Source organism: Vanacampus margaritifer, chromosome 18 (assembly GCF_051991255.1).
Source record: "Vanacampus margaritifer isolate UIUO_Vmar chromosome 18, RoL_Vmar_1.0, whole genome shotgun sequence".
NCBI lineage: Eukaryota > Metazoa > Chordata > Actinopteri > Syngnathiformes > Syngnathidae > Vanacampus > Vanacampus margaritifer.
Genome location: NC_135449.1, coordinates 8,978,560 through 8,996,604, shown reverse-complemented (window position 1 = coordinate 8,996,604; position 18,045 = coordinate 8,978,560). Strand labels below are relative to the sequence as shown.

At 39.9% G+C, this 18,045-nt stretch overlaps 1 long non-coding RNA gene across 1 annotated transcript; it reads right to left on the bottom strand.

Moving 5' to 3' along the window:
- Window positions 1–454: 454 nt before the first annotated feature.
- On the bottom strand, window positions 455–11,199 carry LOC144038381 (uncharacterized). Its single transcript, XR_013289217.1, has 3 exons — window positions 11,017–11,199; window positions 10,560–10,696; window positions 455–1,427 (listed from the first exon to the last, which is right to left on the bottom strand). It is a non-coding gene; the product is annotated as an uncharacterized LOC144038381 (long non-coding RNA).
- Window positions 11,200–18,045: the final 6,846 nt, after the last annotated feature.

The following is an 18,045-nucleotide window of genomic DNA, read 5'->3' as shown; positions in this document are numbered from 1 at the left end:
CTCAGAACACGGCTCGTCTAATTTCCACCTCTGACAGCTTGTTTCCCCCGCTGGCTGAATGGTGGAAGTCTTTAAGTGCCTCTTGTGAGCAGAAGCCCTAACTGTAATCCTTTAACAAATGTTGATGAATTGCAGACTGAGGGAAACTTGATAGGGGTCGTTCCAGATTTGCAGGCCAATTTAGGCACCGACATTTTCGGAAAAACAGACTAACAGACGAGACACAAACGCCATTTTAGGGGGCGGGCTCAATAGCTATTTTGTATTTTAAATGATATTTACAAGCTGCACCTGTTGGTAATCAGCCTTGGTTGGTGTTTAAGTACGGCTCCATTGGAAGGAAGGTTCTTTAAAGAAAATTATTTGTGAGGGTGTATAGGTTTATACAGTGGAGATGGTAGCAATTTTTGTGGGCCACACACTGGGCAGGAAGAACAAAATCATTGAGCTCAGATTCCAGTTCATCACTAATCAGTTTAATTAAAACACAACCATTCAGATAGCAAGCCAGATATATTACTGGAAACAAAACAAACATTGTAGAGAATTCACATGATGAGAATTACTGTAATATGTGTATGGATGCCAGGACATATTGGCAGCAGAGGAAATGAGCAGGCTGACAAGGAGGCAAAGATGGCTCCACGCCATTTAGTCAAGTGGACATGACAGTGTGCAAGGGTGCAGTGGAATGAAGGCAATTGTAAAAACAAAAGAATGGTGGCAAAAAGCAGCAAGGAGGATGAAAGGTTTGGGGGATGCAAAGGAATGTTGGAAGAATGAGAAGAGCATGTTTTAAGCGTGGAAGTGAAGCAATTATATCAAGATGAAGACTGGGTTAAACATACGCTAGTTAAAATGGCAAAGCACACAAGATCACAAGTGTGATAACTATGAAGAAGAAGAAACATTAAAACGTATGTAAGCAATATGAGAGAAAGAAGATAGCTAATTTGTGACCTTGGTAGAGGAAATGTGTTTCAATATTATAGATATTCAGGAAATAAGTGTTATATACATCTAAGACAAACGTAGCTGATTGAGAGAATATAGTTGTTAGTTTGACACATATGAGTGTTAGGATTGGACATTCTAGTTCACACTCCTAACCAGTAGGTGGCGGAAATGCAAAAAATAAATACACTATTAGCCATGAAATTGAACAAGTCAAGTTAGATCAATGGTTAGAGCAATTGCCTGCCACCATGTATACCTGGGTTCAAACCACCACATTTTAGCACTTGAGTAATTTACCTTTCAATTTATTTCATAAGCACATGTATTCAAATGTTAGCATTCAGCTATTCAGCATTCCCACGCAATTTCTGCAAAAATTGCACTTTGTCTAGTTATAAGTTCTATATAAAAAGCAGTCCATTCCAATGCATGGAAATTACGTGTTGGCCAAGTTAGCAGGAGCGACTGCCCTAAAAAAAAATTATGGAAAATATGGATATTAGTTTAGCATCGTCATAAGCACGCAGCTGGAAAAAAACGTGCCGTATCTACCCTATTCATATCTATGGCTGTTTTTTTACTCAGGCGCTAGTCATGTACACATCTCTCTATTGAATTCATTTTAAGTATGGCATCTAATTGGAATGCATGTGAAAAAAGCAAGCGCTAACATACTGCAATTTAGGCTATGAAAAAGGCACCAACCAATAGTTATGTTCTGTATTGAGGCCACGGCAGAAAAGTACTTCAATGTAAGAGACAAGTGGCTCTAATGGACAAGCCCTTCCACCAATTAGTCCACGATACAAATTTACACAAAGTGCATGTTTCTGTATTTTGTGCATCGATTACAGTACTTAAAGTTTCATGGGGGACAGAAAATGTCCTCCAATTTTTGAAATGACCCTTTGAGAGCATCGTTGGCGTACACTGTGTACAAATAGACGTGCTGGGCCTCTCAGTGGAGAGCAGATAAGGAAAGGCGAGCCGTGCTCTCGCAGTGGGCGTCCTTTTGAGCGATCAGCAGGTGTTTAGTTGCGCTGCGGCGGCATGTAAAACAGACGGCGGGTCGTTTAGAGGGAACGGGACATTAGGCGTCAAAGTCTGTTTAGTGGAGTGATTCGTGTGCGACATCGGCAGCGCATTGCTAAGCGAAAATGTCTGCAACGGCCTCAAGACAATCAGTAACAATCTGGTCCAGGGCACTTCAGAACCACTGTCAGAAAATATTTTTTAAAAAACATGTCAGACAAGTGTGTCCCGTCTATTGAATTGAATTTGTCTATTGACCAGTTAATGGGTGACTGGTAGAAAAATAAAAAAGTGTAATAAAGTGCAATAAAGCTAAAAAAAAAAAAGTTGTGAATGACGATGTTTGAAGTAAGGGAGCCTTGTCTTTGTAAAATGTTCATTTCATTGTCTTTCATCTTTTTTAAAAATCAAACATTTATATTTATTTAATTGTAGTAACTTCTCATTATTATTTGATTTTGGAAATGTTCCATTTCTTAATTCAAATTTTCCTGTTTAACTTTAATGGTCTTTTCATGATTTATCTAAATTAGATATGTTTTATTTTTATTTGATGTATTTTTAATTATGGATTTTTAGTTTGGAAAAAAAAGTTAAATTTTCTATTTTTTATTTTAATGTTTTTTCCTTTTTCAGTTGTTTTCATTTAAAGAGAATTGTTATTCTTTATTTTATTTTTTGCTTTTAATTGTATTCAAATGTTTGTGTTTTCTATTGTTATATACTGATTTCATTTATTTATTTCTCTGTCTTTTTATTACCTTTTTTCCATTTTCCTTTTTTTTATTGCAATGTTCATTTTGAATATCCTCTTTTTTCCTATTAGAATTTTCCTTTTATTTCTATTGTATGCCTTTTAAATTGTCCTTACATGTTATTTAAATTTTTCAATTTTCTTTTCATTTCAAATTTATTTTTTCAAATTTTAATACAACTTTTTTTTTTGTATGTAAAAGAAATGCTATTTTCATTTCCTAGAGGTTAGCATAGTGATTTTATTATTCTTTATCTAATCTTTATCATGTTTTCCCAGACTGTTTCGGCACGCTCTGCTGATTGTATCCATCCGCCACAATGACAAACTCTCAGGCCGAATAGAGCGCAGCTGCTGTGTGATTGTTGTCTGTCCGTCTGCGCCGCTCGCTCAATTGCAAAAAACGATCGCCACCGTTACCAACCATTGCAGCCCTGAAGTCTCGCAATCCAATCCTAGTTAGAATCGAGAACAAAATCAAAACCTGAGCGGGTTGTGATATCTACTTTGTGAAACAGCATGTGGCTCGTGGCTATTTGTGCCCATTATATTTCACATAGAGTGGACTGGGCCACAGACCACGAATAACAAATTTCCGTGACACTTAGTACTGCCAATGTGGAGTAAGTTATGACTGGGCTATCTTGTTTGAACGTACTGCAAAGTCGTTCGGACATAGTGATAGTCATTCAAATATTGGTAAAGTTGTTCTGCCACGTGATAATGCCACATGAAGTTTTACCATATTAAACGATGACTTTCAAACTGAATTCACCTTTGTTTTACTTCCAAATGTAATAATGGAGAAATACATTCATTGCACGCATCCAGCGCTATTAGCATGCTAATGCTTCCGTCGTCATCCATACATTCAACAGGTGTCCTAAAACGCTGGAACAATGCCGCGCGTTTAATTAGCTTCTCCGCTCCTGTCCCCGTTGTTGATTTACACAGTGGGCCCTTTAATTATGCAATTCATCACCACCCCTACTAAATGTGAAAAACGGCGTTAAATGCTTGCTAATTAAAGCACGTCCAAAGGTTTGCCGTGGTAACTCAGCGTGGTAAATCGCAGCATTGTGAACTGTGGCCGTGTATGTAGTTATTTCACCGTTCACGTACGCCATCAATTCTGCTTTAATCCTCGACCCTACACGATGAAGGCTCGCCCTCTTCTGTGGCAGGTGCTTGGAATTAATCTTAATGCTTTTTTGTTTGCCGCCGCGGAACGCTAATAGGGAGAACTCAAGCAGCACTGACAAATCAGCATAATTGACGAGGGGAAAAAGTTTGCAGGTAATAGAAAGTAACGGATTTGCACAGCCCAGTTGATTTGCATGCGAGCGGGTCGTAAACATTGTCACTGTACGCCAAGGAAAAAGGTCAGTGCTGATTTGTTTGCGGCTCCAAATTTGGACTTCTCCTGAGTCCTTAAAGACTCTGGAGAGTCGTCCTTGTGGGGATGAAGTGTTGTCTCTTTGCCTTGTTTTTGTCTTGAGTGCCTCTCTAGAGGAAAACAAATGGACATATGAGGGCTGCATGTTGCCAGATGATTCAAGAGTTGGTCTGCTTCAACCATCTATGTTTTTTGTACTGCTTGTCCTCATTTGGGTCAAGGGTGAGTTGGAGCCTAGCCCCAAAAGAATTTGGACAAAATTCTGGGTTCATTCTCACATTCACATTGATGGACAACCTTAAATTTTTTCCTTAAATTTTTAAGTTTGTTTTCTAATTCAGTTAGGTTTTAACGCAATTTGATACGTTTTTTATCAGTTTCTATTTTTAGGAAAATTATTACTAGAATTATGATATCATAATTTGAAACTTCAAGAAAAAGGGCATCACAAGTATGTTATAAAACGCAACAAACCATTAAAACACTTTTTAATAGTCCACTAAACCTGAACTTTAGTCAGTGCAGTGCATAATAGTGCCTCTAAGGTTAGCTACAGATAGTGTGCCTGGTCAAAACAGCCTATGGTCATGGTTGAGGTTTATCGTTATGGTTGGAGGTTAGGTTAAGGGTTAGGATTAGAGGTAGGGTTTTCTCATTGGGGATACATAGTTAATGACCAATTACTGTATTCAGGGTCCGGATACAAAAATTTGGAAGGTCCAGTTCAAATTCCAGCCTTGGAATTCCAATTTCTGGAGGGTAAGTCAGAAGGTGTGGTTTAAACATTAGAATCTGGATTAGGGTAGTCCCTAATTAGGTGGTTCTAGTTCTAGTGTTGCACTTAAACCTGCTGAAAATGTGTCATTTAGTCAATTCTTTCCAAAGTCCAATTTATGACTACTCGGGTCACCTTTGGGTTTCATCTGGTGCTTCGTCCTTTGTTTTTCTTTCATTAAAAGTTGATCTAATCACACACCACGAGCACTGTCAAAGAAAGACAAGCGGCATCCTTGTTTTTCTTCAGCTAAGCCAGCGTCCTAGGAGATGTTTGCGCACGCCATCTTTTTAATCTCTCAAACGCATTATTTCAAATGAATGCATGCAATATCCCTCAGGTGTACTGTATGTACATCATTTCCTGATTCAGTCCGCAGCAGGAGCGATGTTGACATTGAGAGGCAGAAAGCGTGTCAGGGAATGAAATTTCCGTCTTTACAGCCATCTTTGTTTTCCGCCGTACAGACACAATAGGTGTGGTTGTTATGTATGAGGCAAGGCTGAATGTTTTGTTAAATGTAGGTGAGAGGTCTCGGCTCTCGACGTGACAAGCTGCAAAGAATGTAAATCAAGGAAAACAGCAGCCAGCGGTGTTCCTTTGTAACCTTGCCAAAGTGTATATTCATTTGCGGCCAATTCCCCCCACGCACCCATTGCGTTCTAATTGTGCTGTTCATATCTCAAGGCAACTCATCAGTGAATTGATTTGCAGCGACTTGCAAAATGTTTGGCATCAGTCGGAGAACTGGGGGTTTTTTAAATGTCACCTTCTCTATATTCCGATGATGCTGAGGCATTTTAAATGGCAGCGCATTAATGATCCGCGATTAAATTCTGGCTATCAAACGACGGCTGCTCCAATTACACTCGCGCTGTTGTGTGGCCTTCGCTGGCGTGAAAAGACGACCGCGGCGCCCGCTCACTGGCGTCTGAGTTTTTCCCAAGACGATAGCTTGCCATTTTGCGAGCGAGCCTCTTGCCGTTACAAAGACTCCCATTGTGTGTCGTCGCTCGCGATCCCGCCATCATTGTGACCAAATTAAAAATCCTCTCCTCCGGAGTGACCCACGACTATCTGGGGAGGCGAGATAGCGGTGACAATGACACTGCTGACGGCTTTTGATTGGTGCTGGGAACAGATTAATTTTGCTGCAAATGAACTACTAATTCTTCTCTTATCTTTGAGTCTAATTCAGTGGTCTCTGATGGGCTTTGGTGTAAGCTCTGACGATACTTCGATATTTTCGTGTGGAGACGTGTCCCGGATATCCTTTTTCATTTACTTTTGGAAGAAATGCTTTTGCTTGCCAATTTCTATGCTAACGTAGACGCAAGTGAACATGTGGGTGGTTATCATTTTAGCTTCACAAGACGTCAAGTTCTAGAAGTATAGAATATTGAATAGAGGTCATGTTAAATTCCGACCCCTGGTCACAAGTTCTACATCTGACGTAAGTGTTGGTAATGAATTTCCTCAGTAGGTTAGAGCCAAGTACACTGCATGATTCAAGCGACCTTTGAAAAAGGTCTGGAGCTGGTCAGGTGCTGCCTCAGGCAATGTATGTGGATGCTTCGTGGTCGCCTCCCCGGTGAGGTGTTTAGAGGGACGCCTCGGGGTAGACCTAGAACTCAATGGCTCCCAGGTAGCTCTGGGACGCTTTGGTGCCTTAGTGATCAACATGTAGCCTAGCCAATAGCTGAGTAACAGATCACTCTGGGAATCCTTACTTAGACTTCCGCCTCCCAGACCTGTCTAAGCAGCAAAAGATGGGATGGATGGATCTGGTGTCAAGCTGGTAGACCTTGGAGCTGAGAGACAAAGAACACTGGGCATCCTTTGGACTGTTGTCCTTTTAACCCAGACGCTAAACTGGGTAAAAAGTAAATGATGGGATTTAACTCAAATTAAATTGATCAATGGCATGCTCTGGAATAGTTACTGCATCAGATAAACTGTCAAGAATGAATGTCCTCTGGAGGGTTTAGTATGGAGCCTCCCTAACTGCTGACCCGAGTGGGGACAACTAGATGAATGGATTTGACTGCTTTCCAATCTATCTATTGATAAAAATAAAAAAAAGCTCTGAGATCGATCAGGTACAAGTGTGGGAATGAGTTTCCTCAAGGATTGTGGAATCCAGGTCCAGAAAGTAAAAACCTTGAAACAGTTTGGCTTTAGCCACACTACTCAGGTGGAGACAAGCTTGTTTATCTGCCGAGTAGAAGCACCTGTGGCAGGGTTTTTACTTTCTGGACCTGGATTCCCCACCCATGACTGTAGGACAACAGTTTGCAGTTATATTAGGGACCATTTCTTATCAGCCTTGCAGCCGATTGGCCCTTGAATTCTGACCTGACTAAGTAGGAAAGAATGCTTTGTCTCCCTGGTGAGTTGTTTGGGTAGACCTCGAAGCTTATTGTCGCCATTGAAGCTGGGGCACAGCTATAAGACCCAGCCCAAAACTAAGCATGAGGGGGTAAATGGATTTGACTCCTTTCTGAAAATAGTTTGTGCATCGCAGATATAAGCGACAGAAATTAGTATCCTCTGCAGGTTGGATTTCTGGACTGTGGAGTGGAGCTTGGGGGAATCCCCAGTGTCTTTCTTTAGTTGGTGGACCACTTGGACTGCTGCCCCCTTCACCTAAACTTGCAGAAGGGTTATGGCTAGATGTGAATACCAGCATTATGTCTTCTTGTGTAGTTTCAAAGGGGAAGGGATTACATATTCACCTAATGGAAGAAACTCCTGGATCAGACTTTGACGGGCAGTGGGCAAGGGTTAAAGTTCACCATCCAAGGTTACTTTTGGTCGAACTCATTTTTACTTTGTGGCTTACGTTGACAACATTTTTGAAGAAAATGACCCGCCACCAGGTATGAGACACTGATGCTTCTATAAATAGTGTGACGCGACACAAGGTGAGCGACCGGCGCCGCGATTGACGGCGGCATTTAACTTGGCTTGACAGCTCCTTTAGCCCCTCTCACACCTCCATTAATAAGGCAAACTTATTATTCGCTCAGACTCCCGTTTAATATTGAGATAATGTGTCACATCGGGTTTCTTAAGAAGTCATTTTTCATAAGCGATAACCCGCCTTGAAAGGTTCACGCGGGCGCTCTGAGAGCGAGGGTCAGCGAGCCGTTGTCACGGATGGCGTGCGGACTGGACAAATGAGCATGCTAATGATGACTGACGTTTCCTTTAAAGGAGAAAAGGGGAATGCTCGCTAGCAATTATCCTTAACGTCAGTGCGAATTAACGCACGTTTGTAAGAGATGTTAGCAACTCCATTTTAACGTCCACTTTGGTTTTGTGTGTCTACAAGTACTACCTGGAAAGATTTCATGTCCTAATACTTTCCAAGGGACAAACTGCAGAGCAAATCCTAGCATGCGTTTTTAAATTGAAAATGTTATGCCTTTTAGAGTTTCATCAACATACAACCTGCATTTTCCCTAGTGAAAAAATGTGGGATGGGATAAATATGGTTTCCTTGGTGTCTTGTCCGAAAAGACTAAGAAAGTCTGTCATTTTTCATTCATTTGATTTGTAGGGTCAATTTAACCATCTACAGGTGTAAAGTTGTTATTAAAAAGGATAAGTGAAGTTAATTGGTGGCTCGCGGGAGTTTGCATCCTCGAGAGAACTCAGACAAGAAATGCGAGGCATAGAGGTTGGCTCTGCAATGTTGCAAGGACTGTGGAGGCAGTTGGAAAAAAAAAAAGGTTTCTTTAAGATGTCTCAATGCAGAAATAATTTGAAAAGACGGAGATTAATAAGTGACAACCTTGTGTTATTAGCTCTAATGCAAAAAATGTTTTGGCTTTGTTTGGAATTCCATTTTAAATGCACTCTAAACAGATGCTGAATGTGTTCGACAATTTCATAATAAACCAATCTTAGTAAATAAACTCCATTATCCACAAAGAATACTGACCTTCAGCCAACATTAATTACTTCTAATAGAGAATGTAAAGACAATATAGAAAGCTGAAGATATAATGGAGTTTTTAGGAAAAGGATGAGCCTTTGAATGAGTTAAAAAAAAATAATGCATTCATGTACCGAAATTATTAATATTTTGATGATGATTAGCTACTTGGCTTTTCTCTATAATAATAATGCTTTGCCACTTAAGTCTTCTGAGGAACTAGCAAGCTTAAAGCTACTGAACGTAGAATATTCCATTTCGAATCGCTACTGCCACCTGCTGACGAAAAATTAAACTGCACATAATGTTCTTCACATACACAACACGCACATTAGGTCACTTCCGTAGCCAGGGCGCGGGAAATTCTAACCTGATTCCAGTCTGAAAACTATTGGCCAGAGGCTTGCAGGAGTACCCATTGTGAACAGCTAAGGTGTTAATCTACTAATTACAGGGCAATTCAGTCATAAATCAAATGAAAAGCTTCTTCTTTTTAATAAAAGTGAACCTGTAGATTTCAGTTGCTCTCCCGTTTTTTTGTTGTCCCGCTGCGCCGTCCATGGCCAATCGGCCACTGCGCATTACAACTTGTCCTCACTTGGGTCAAGGGTTACCTGGAGCTATCCAAGCTGACTTTTTGAGCAAGATGTACATCCTGACTTGTATCATTATTATTTCCTAGAGAAATCAATCCGGCCAAAAAAGATTGGTGGCCATTTTGATTCGTAAATGAGAAGCGTAACGCTTACGAGATTAAACCGTTAATAGTGCCTCTCATGTGTTGTTGTAATTATTACGTATCATCCTAGAGAAAGATAATATCTAGTTATTTATGGTTTCTTCATGCCGTTAGAATACGCTCTCTGCTGGAACTGATTATGGCTTGTGAGGGTCGGCTCTTGATAAAAGACAGAGAGAGGAAAAGCATGGAGGAAACGGCAATCATTCTTCACGGTCACATTTGCAAGTAATACACATGCATTTATGCATAGCATATGACAATGTGCAACGAGGTCATCACTCAGTGGGTCGACAATAATGATTGGCTCTTGCGCCGTCGCGAACCGCACGAATCAATCAATCCAAGCAAAGACGTGCTGGCTCTTCAATTCTGAATGTGCATGCCTCTTTTACTTGCTTGAACTAGCAGCTAGGATAGCTTTGAAGTTGCCTTTTCAATATTAAAAAGGATGCTTTGGAATGTTTAGTTTTTAGTTTGTTTTTGTTGGTTGGTTAGTTATTTGGTTGTTGGTTGAGCGGACGGACGGAGACAAATTGTTAGTAAGTAGGCTAGCAAATAAGTTGCTAGCAAGTAAGCTAGCAACTAATCAGTCAGTATCTTAGTCCGCAACTTAGCTTTGTCCTTTTTACAATGAGGTAATTTTTTTTCTGTTTTAATAGTAACAGTGGTTCATTTGTTTTTTACTTTGAATGTGTAATGATGACTATCTACACAGGTGATCTTCTAGGAACTTCTTCAAGGAGGATATAGATGAAATAAAACCATTAGGCTGGTTCAACTTTTTTAGAAATAACAACTGCCATTCAATACACAACTTATTTCAATCACACTTTACTTTCCCAAAAATGCCTTTGTTCGGTTTCAGCCTTTTGTTGAAAATATCACCTCAAAAAGTAAAATCAAAATAACATTCAGCGCTCTGAGAAAATAAACAAAATATTGTTCAATATTTTAATTTCTTACCTGTTCGATGAGAAGATTTGAACAACCGATGTCCTCAAGGTTGGCGAGATGTTCCGACTCCAAAATCACACATCCACAATTAGTAGTCCATCAAATGGTTTCATCTGCTTCCATGAACAGGTATTCAAAAAACCAACCTGCATAAGCAGGGCGAATTATCACTCTCTACCAAATGAATAGGCCTTTTACGTTCACAGATTTAACCTCAAACTATTTGGGAATTTAACAGTTAAATTATAGCTTGCAATAATAATACATAAAACCACACAGTAGTATGCATACATTTTTATTGTTTTTTTTCTTATAAACATCTCATCATAAATTCACCGTATTTTAATACATACATCAATTGACATATCAAGGATGATTACCACGATGCCGACAAAATGGCTCCTACAAGTCAATAGCTTAGTTTAGCAACATTAGCGCAGCTTAGCACGGCAAATAATGAACTCACCGGAAAATGCAAATTCAATGTACAGCCTCCAGGCAAACAGCTCTGGCCGAACCTTGTGTTTAACCTGCTTGGAAGACTTTTAACTCAACTTTCACTGTTTTTTCTCACTTCTGGTATCACGTAGCTTCTCACTTCGTAACTCTCTCAATTGCGCACTGCATTACTGACTGCAATAATCGCGTCACTTCCTCTCTCTCTCTCTCTCTCTCCCTCTCTGACTGCTTAGACACTAGTTGCGTCTGCTCTCTGCTGGACAAAAACTGCTACTGCAGGTGATAAAAAAAATACAAGTGAAGTGTACAACTTGAGTGGGTAACAAATGCAAGGTGGAAAAGGAGTGTATTCCTTAAGGCAGACAAAGAGAGTGCGTCTGAAATAATGGCAACACAATTGTGTTAGCCCATTGTCTCGCTGCATTTATTATGTATAGATACGATAGCGTGCATACACGCCAATGCGTACGGCATGGACTTAAAGGTAGATGCGGCGGCCTTGTAAAAAATTCAACGGGGCTCTGTGAGCGCAGAGAAATCCCGACCGGTAATGAATCCCTGAAGGCATCAAACGTGATCGAAAAACATACGGGCGCGGGCAAATTGTCTTGGAAATGATGAACTGTGTCACCAAGGCCAGATAAAGACATTCAATAATTCACACGCTTGGCCTTTGTTGTAGCTTGCACGTCTACTCTGCCGAGAAGAGATCACTTTCTGCATAAAGTCACATAACAGGGCAAAAAAAGGACAAAACTGTCACTTGCGAACACACACCAGCCAGGTTTAAATACCACATTGTGGAGAATAAAAGAGATATGACTTGCCTTTGTCTCATTGTCTCGTCATTTACCGCCTGGCCACAATTACTAACTGTAATAACTGTACTAGTTATTTTTGTTGTGCTGATAATCAGTTCGTTAGTTGGTTCAATTGTCAGTTAGTCACTTTGTTGGTTCCTACATCAGTGTGATTTTGCCAGTTTGTTAGTTCGTTTGTCTAAAGCACACGCAAAACGACTGATATATGTAATTATTGTGAAGCATTTTTGTGCGTCACTGAAATATCACCTTTGACATTAACTTCAAGCACATGTTGACTTATTGAAAAGCGGTGAGATTCTGCACAGATTTCATAACAACAAACTTGACTTATTCCTTTTTTTCTTCAAAGCAAATATGTATCCCTGAAATACCTTCATGCTGGAAAGGCAGCTAATAAGACTTCCACTTCACCCACAGAGCACATGAGTGTTGCATCTCAACTAAACGCGGATCAATATGTCAAGGATCCTACATCACTATTGCCGCACTTCTAAGGCCAATTTCCATATAGTTCAGGAAACTGTTTTATGAACTCTTAGTCAGGTTCCCTTCATTATTTTTTTTCATTTCATCAGCAAGTTAGTTTGTTAATTTGTCAGTGTCTTTGTCAGTAACTTAATTTGTTTGTCAGTTAGCTCACCATGCTTGATTGTGAACAACATCAACGGAAGCTTCCTTGTAGAAATTGCGGACCTATAGTCACTAACCAATCTCTTCAAATTAGTCACGGTAGGTCATGTTTTTAGTAGAGCCGCTTTTGGGCTTGCCTCCCTAAAAAAGAGTAATTGGGGGGGGATAAATATTCGTAAAAAATATTGGGGGGGGGATCAATTTTAGTTTTAAGTTGTAACATCACAACTGACCACTAGATGGCAGACATGGCTTAGTTGCGCTTGCATCAGATCTTATATTGCCCAACATAAGTAGGCCTCGTGATTTTTGTAGATTTGGAATGATATGCAGGACAAACGTTGTACCTCAATATTATTTGTATTATATATTTGGAGTGAGTTGATTTTTGTGGGGGGAAATGCACAAAATGAGTTCTCGCACTTGATGTTGGTTTGCTGTTAAGCAGTTTTGTGTCCATCCTTGAATGGTAATTTTGTTTGTGCAAAACAACCCTTTGCACTGCAGGGGAAAAAAATCACTGTAAGTGATTATTTCGTTGTTTGCTTCAAACTCTTTGTTTTTGAGTTAGGATAGTGCATATTTTATGTATGCATTGAGAAATGTATTATGAAAAATGAAAATTAACGTAAGAAGTGTGTGCTCCTATGTGGAACTGATGAAAAAATTCCTTCACTCCAACATTTAAGTTGCCCATCCCTGATCTAGCATCTTTTAATTTGTTGCTGTGTGAAAATTTAGGTATTACAGTCATGGTTTCCTTCATTTTCTTTTGTTGGCGCATCAATTCAGACAACATTTACAGCAGCAAGCACATCAACTCAAAGTGCGGGTCTCTAATGAAATATACATACACTCGTATTCAACACCTGTGCCTCCCATTCCCTCAACGCGTCTCATATTCCATCTTGCAGCTAAACAAAAAGAAGAAGAAAATAGTCTATATTCACCTCTGCAGATTACCAGAGGTCATTGGACGGCGGGAATGGAAATAAGCGCTTAAAAATTCATACTGTGTTTATTCCTGACGTGATTTCCCTGCTATCACAAGACAATGCATACGCGATAAGATCTAGTGGATTTATTTTTCTTGTCTCGCCCCCTGCAAAAAAAACATCCTCAACCCTCAGCATGACCTTTACGCTCCAATAAATTCCTCTTGGCTTTAGCCATTAATTATACAGCTGTCTGGTTATATAAGTTTCAACGCCTGCTGAGAGTTTGCAAAAGTTAATTTTTGGCTAAAAACAGAGGAAACGGGTCACACAAGTGTGACTTTGTGTTGTTGTCAGTAAAAGCAGGGCAATTAGACAAAGATGTGCACCGGCTATGGGACTATGGGACTACCCTTTAGTTTCACAAAAGCAACGTCCATGACGCTCTTATACGTTTTTGTTTTTTTGTTTTTTTCAGTACAGCTGATGTGACATAGAATATCTTAATGCATTGTTACTGTTTTAGTAAGCATGAAGCAAGAGCTTCCGTTTTGTTCAAATACAGGCCACATTAAATTCTCTTCCCTCTTCTTCGACCATTTGAGGGGGAGTGTTGTGATTAATCCGCACTACACTGACTGACGTTAGTTCTGGTTTGTTCAATCGATAGGTTTTAATTACCTTTGCTAAGACCATTCATTTGTTGTTGTTATTTGTTTGCCAGTTCTTCAGCGAATTAGTTTCTTTGTACATTAGCATGGTATTCTTAGTTAGTTACTTACTTACTTACTTAGTCAGTTAGTTTTTTGTTGTTGGTGGTGTTTTTTATTTATTTATGTATTCTTTTCTTTTTTTTACAATTTTGCTTGTTAGTTTGCCAGTTAGCCGATGAGTGAATCGGTTAGTTCGTCATTTGTTAGCTCATCCCTTACTCATATGGTTACTTTGTTTGTTCTTAAGACAGTAGGTTAGTAAGTTACTATGTTAGTTGGTCAGTTTGTTTGTATTTTTTTTTCATTTTATCAGCAAGTTAGTTTGTTAATTTTTCAGTGTCTTTGTCAGTAACTTAATTCATTTGTCAGTTAGCTCACCAATACCGTACCGTGAGCTAACTGACAAATGTACTGACAGTACGCTTATCGTTTAGTTAGTTGGGCTATTTATAGATAGGTTAGTCTGAGTAAATCAGTTGATCAATAAGGTTGTTCATTAGTTAGTTAGTTAGTTCCACATACTTAATTACTCAGATTTTTGGCAATTGTTGGTTAGTTGGTTAGTTAGTTAGTTAGTTAGTTAGTTAGTTAGTTAGTTAGTTAGTTAGTTAGTTAGTTCAATTCATCAGCTCATTAGATTGTTATGTGAGTTGCTGATTTAGTGTGTTCAATGTTAGCTTGTCATTTAAGTTATGTTAGTTAGTTAGTTAGTTAGTTAGTTAGTTAGTTAGTTAGTTAGTTAGTTAGTTAGTTAGTTAGTTAGTTATGTGAGATACTGATTTTGTGTGTTCATCGTTAGCTTGTCATTTAGGTTATGTTAGTTAGTTAGTTAGTTCGTCAGTCAGTCAGTCAGTCAGTCAGTCAGTCAGTCAGTCAGTCAGTCAGTCAGTCAGTCAGTCAATAATTTGGTTTGTCTTTTATTTTGTCATTTATTGAGTTTGATATTTGATTGTTAGTTACACAAAACAGACACTGGATTTAGAAGTTGTTTTTGTTCCCCTTCACTTAATATAATTTTCTTGACTAGAAAATGTGATTTTACATCAACTATTGGAGTTAGAGATCAAACAGCCAATAACTTATTTTCCGCACGGCATTGCCTTCTGTGGTTTTTCTCACATATGCCGTTTTTCCACGCTGTCACTCTTGACACATGTGCGACAGCTCACCTCAGCTGTAGACAAGCGTGATGCAGACTTCTGCCACAGACCACAATTCATTGCATTCGGGAGCTTGTCATACCATAAACACATACAAACACACACACACACACACACATGGTTTGTTAAGCTGTGTGATCTGTTCAGCATCAGGCCTTGTCATTGGCTGTCATCTTAATTTGGGGCTCCGCTCATCCCAAAAATGCCCGCGGCCGCCGTCATCAAGTACACTAAAAGGACTGTGGCGTCTTCTTCGGGGTGGAAAATAGATGTGACTCCCACCATGAGACCACCTCCCCGCCTTCCAAATGGAGCAAAGTTCCTACGTGAAGCCCTGGCAACATGGCTTTGATCTCGCTTTTGCAAATGCTCATTTTATCAAGCGCTCCCTCATGAAATATATCCCTTTTAGTCCAGCCCCCCAGCCCAGGGTGCACAAGCCAGCCAAGCCTCTTATTGAAATTGCCATCTTATCAGACGCAGTATCGCAGAGACATCACTTTGCCAAAGCGCCAGTAATAAGTCTCGGTCAAGTGAGGTGCTTTAATACGTCAGGCCCCTCGGCGTGCAATTGAGTCCTTTTTCTATTACTCAGATATTTGGGAGATAAAAATGGCGTCTGGCGGACGCCGCGGGGGAACAACTGTCAGGGAATTGTCTAGAGAGCCAACGCACGTTGCACTTCACGCTAATATCTATTCTTTTTATCCTCACAGAGAAATTAGTCTCAGCAGGACATTTGTATCCATGCAAAGAGGAGACAAGTTGTGCTGTCAAAGGAATGATTTCAAGGACACTTGAGGGACGCGGCAGGGCTGTACCTGCAGTTGGCAAGTCCAAAATTCTGTCAATTAGTTAATTTGTGACTTCACTGGTTAGTTAGTCACGACTAAATCCGACCGCGACTATTGCTCAATAATCGACACCTGAACACAACGACTGCAGTCCACTAAGTTGCATTTGCCTTATCTGTCACTTAGCAGCGCATTCCCACATTATCCCACCTTAACCCGATTTGGGAGAAGCTGAAATCTCCTGGCGCTATCTTAAAAAGGCCAGATGTATGCTAGCCCTCTCCTCGGAGCGTCGCCTCCAATTGCCTCCCGGTAAGCGCTTTCTCTGGAGCGCTCTGCCGGGATTCCTCAGTTTGATCTATGCCACCCGGACCACAATGGCGCCACAGAGGAGGATCTCCCGCCCGCTCTCTGATCTCTTCCACACACCGGCAACACCGCACTCCCTCCGCAGTGGCCCGGGTTAATGCCTTTGGAGGAGCACGAGCCATTCCGTAGTCGCTCCATTTCGACTATTTCATTTCCACTGTCTCACTGTCTCTAATCCAACTGGACCTTGGAGATATGTGTGGTCACAGCCAAGGCCAGGCAGAAACGCTGCGGGGCGAGTACATTGAGAAAAGCGGCATTGTAGTAAAATGCTGCCTTACCTGTAAATACGAGCTTTAGTTGACTTACAAAGTGGTGATGGTTTAGAAGCTGAGCTTGGTTGAATATGAGAACGTTAGCGGCCTCAGGCTTTAAGTGTTTGTGCTCCAAACAACATTTCGCGGGTGGATTTATTCGGGTCTAGCATCAATCATGATCGATCGGGTCAAGCTCGCCTTTAAAAGCAGCCACTGAGCTCTGACAGCTTTGTGACGAGGACAGCAATCTACCCGCTACAGGACACATTTTCACTCCTTTTACACTAAAACACAAGAGCAATTCTTCGCTTCTTGTTCATGTTATTTAGTTAGTTTAGCAGTGAACTAGTTGGTAGGTAGTTATTTAATGAGCTAGTTTAGTCAGTTTGTAATTTCCTCAATGTGTTCAACAGTTAGGCAGTGCCATCAGCTAGCTAGTAAATTAGTCAGTTAAATAGTTAATCAATTTACTCAATTTGATTTATCAGTTAGTCAGTCAGACATTCTTTAGTTATCTCTTTGACTGCCAAAAACGTTAAATAACGTTTAGTAAAATCCTATGGAGGAGTGCCAAAGACGTTAAAAGACGTTTGTTTCAAAACAGAGGTGAAACTAACCATTTTCTATTGTTGATTACTGAAAAACGGAATAAGGTAGAAACAAACTTATTTTTTCTGATGAAAGATGAGAGTCCAATCTTTCATTTGGTAGTATGTGTGTTTCCATAGTCCAAACACATAATTTTCTGTGGACCTTGAAAGATCAGTCAAAATGCTTAAATCGGCTGGCACCCACGGCATCCCTTTTCTGAAAACGTCTGCCAGTCAAAGAGTTAATGAGTTATCTATCTTGTTTGCTCATTTGTTAGTTCTACCTGTTAGTTAATTGTTCAGTGCACCAGTTAATCGTGACGTGTATCATCAGTTAGTCAGTTAGTTGGTGACAATTTATCACACAATTGGTTCCATCATGGAAGTTAGTAATTCCGTTAGTCACTCAGTTCATCAGTCAATAATTTTATCATGACAGTTAGTTAGTTAGTTAGTTAGTCTTCATGAGAATAATTTAGCTAGTCACTCAGTTCATCTGTCACTCAGTTCATCTGTCACTCAGTTCATCTGTCAGTTAGTTAGTTAGCTAGTCATGTCATCAGTTTTATTACTAATTCGTTCATTACATGGTCTACTTGTTAAGAATGTTTACTATCTGTTAATCGTTACTAAATGTTATGTCAGCAACCATTCTAAATATCAAAACTTTAATTAAATTATATACTGCTATTACTGCAGCTCTTGCTCTGTGCAATTTTAACTCTTCCTTGCGATAAATAAAGAACATACAACACTTGGTGTTT